The 1,742-nt window shown below is 47.8% G+C and overlaps 1 non-coding gene across 1 annotated transcript; it reads left to right on the top strand.

The window, feature by feature from the left end:
* Positions 1–5: 5 nt before the first annotated feature.
* Positions 6–77, top strand: Trnad-guc. The gene has a single exon. It is a non-coding gene; the product is annotated as a tRNA-Asp (tRNA).
* Positions 78–1,742: the final 1,665 nt, after the last annotated feature.

Below are 1,742 nucleotides of genomic sequence, written 5' to 3'. Positions count from 1 at the left end.
TTATATCTTCCGTAATATAGTGGTAAGTATCCCCGCCTGTCACGCGGGAGACCGGGGTTCAATTCCCCGCCGGAGAGCCATTCGGTTCGGTTTTGATTCCTCTAGAATCAAACCGAAGGGCCTATGACAAAGCCACCGAACGCGTCCTGGCGTTGCGGATAGAGGGTCCCTGAACCAAGGGTTTCTGCTGAATATGGTTGCAAAAATAAATAGGCAGTCGCGGACAATTGTCCAGGGGTGGTCCCGAAGGAATTAACCCCCAAGCGGAGGTGTGAAAACCGTGCTGAAAGCAAAACAACAGAACGCGCAGGACTCCCGACAATGGGTCAGTCAACAATGCCGACCAATCTAGAGCTGGCGGAGCCAATGAAAATGGATTCAATGCGATGGTTCGGCGGGATCTCGCGACCTTTGGGTGGACGGAGCAACTGAATCACGACTTGCTAGAGTGCTACGATACGAGTGTGGCCCGTGAACGGGGTTACATGGCACGGCTGCTTGCTCTGTGGTGCGAAAAACACCCGGAGCTATCGCACTTTTCGCAGCAACGTCTGCGAACCCATGCTGAACTACTCCGTAAAAGGGGCTATGTAAGCGGAACGGCTACTCTACCACAGCTAGAACAAGCCCGCAACAAAGAAAGAGAGGCGACACTAAGACCAACCGCGGGCAGGCATCCAATAGATGAAATGGATGACGAGCTTCGTGGACATTTTTCTGGTGAATCCGACCTCTGGGCTATCAATTATTGTGTGTATAATGCAGCGAGAGCTTTGGCCGATGCGAACCGTAAAACAAAACCAACGGATGATCGTAAGACCAAAAGACGAATGCATCAACTTGCCATAAAGATAGGCTGGGCAAGACAGTACGCGTCCCGCATTCAATGTGTGATTGACTATATCAGATCTGTCAGGAATTTCACCGCCAAGGTTCGAAAGTTCGCGCGCGAAATCCGGACCCGTTATCACACACTTAACAAGTCAAAGCTGCTTACCATCAGGCAGCATATTTTTCAGAGAATACGAATACTAGAGAAGTCTAGACCGAAGGGAGAGGTAAGTCAGAGAAAATCAACAGTTTCTCTCTGACCCATCTCGACTCTTCCAAGACCCCCCAGGTACTGTCGAACACCCACCCAAACCAGAGGAGGTCGAAGTATTTTGGAGAGAAGTCTACGAAGTTTAGCATAGACTGGACGAAGACTCAGAAAATATAAAGTGCTTCAAGGAGTTATGTGTTGCCCTCATAACACCTAATATAGAATGCCCACCCATCACTACCGAGGAGGTGAAAAAAGTATTAAGAGGGATGAAGAACTATTCCGCACCGGGACCAGATTGTATCAAAACCTTCTGGTGGAAGAAGTTTTCTTCAACCCATCAGCATTTAGCCCGTATTTTCACCTCATATTTGAAGTCGTAAGAGCCGATTCCAAAGTGGTTGGTGGAAGGGCGCACAATACTCTTACCGAAAATAGGCAACTTAGCCGGATTATTCTGGGTACAGCACATAGAGTTGCAAATGGAAGAGACCCTCTTCTTAAAATGGTCAGGAATTACGAAGAAGTGGGCAAAGGAGCATTTCTGTACAAAACTCGGACTTGACTTCAGTAATAAGGGGTGACCAAAATGCATCAAATCTTATCTATCTCAAGTACTCACTCCTGAAAGCCAGGATTAAGAAATCACAAGAGAAAAACTTTCGTGAACAGCTCCTCGATAAGAGGATGCACGGTATCT

Source organism: Belonocnema kinseyi, chromosome 5 (assembly GCF_010883055.1).
Source record: "Belonocnema kinseyi isolate 2016_QV_RU_SX_M_011 chromosome 5, B_treatae_v1, whole genome shotgun sequence".
NCBI lineage: Eukaryota > Metazoa > Arthropoda > Insecta > Hymenoptera > Cynipidae > Belonocnema > Belonocnema kinseyi.
This window is presented reverse-complemented; position numbering and strand designations above follow the sequence as displayed.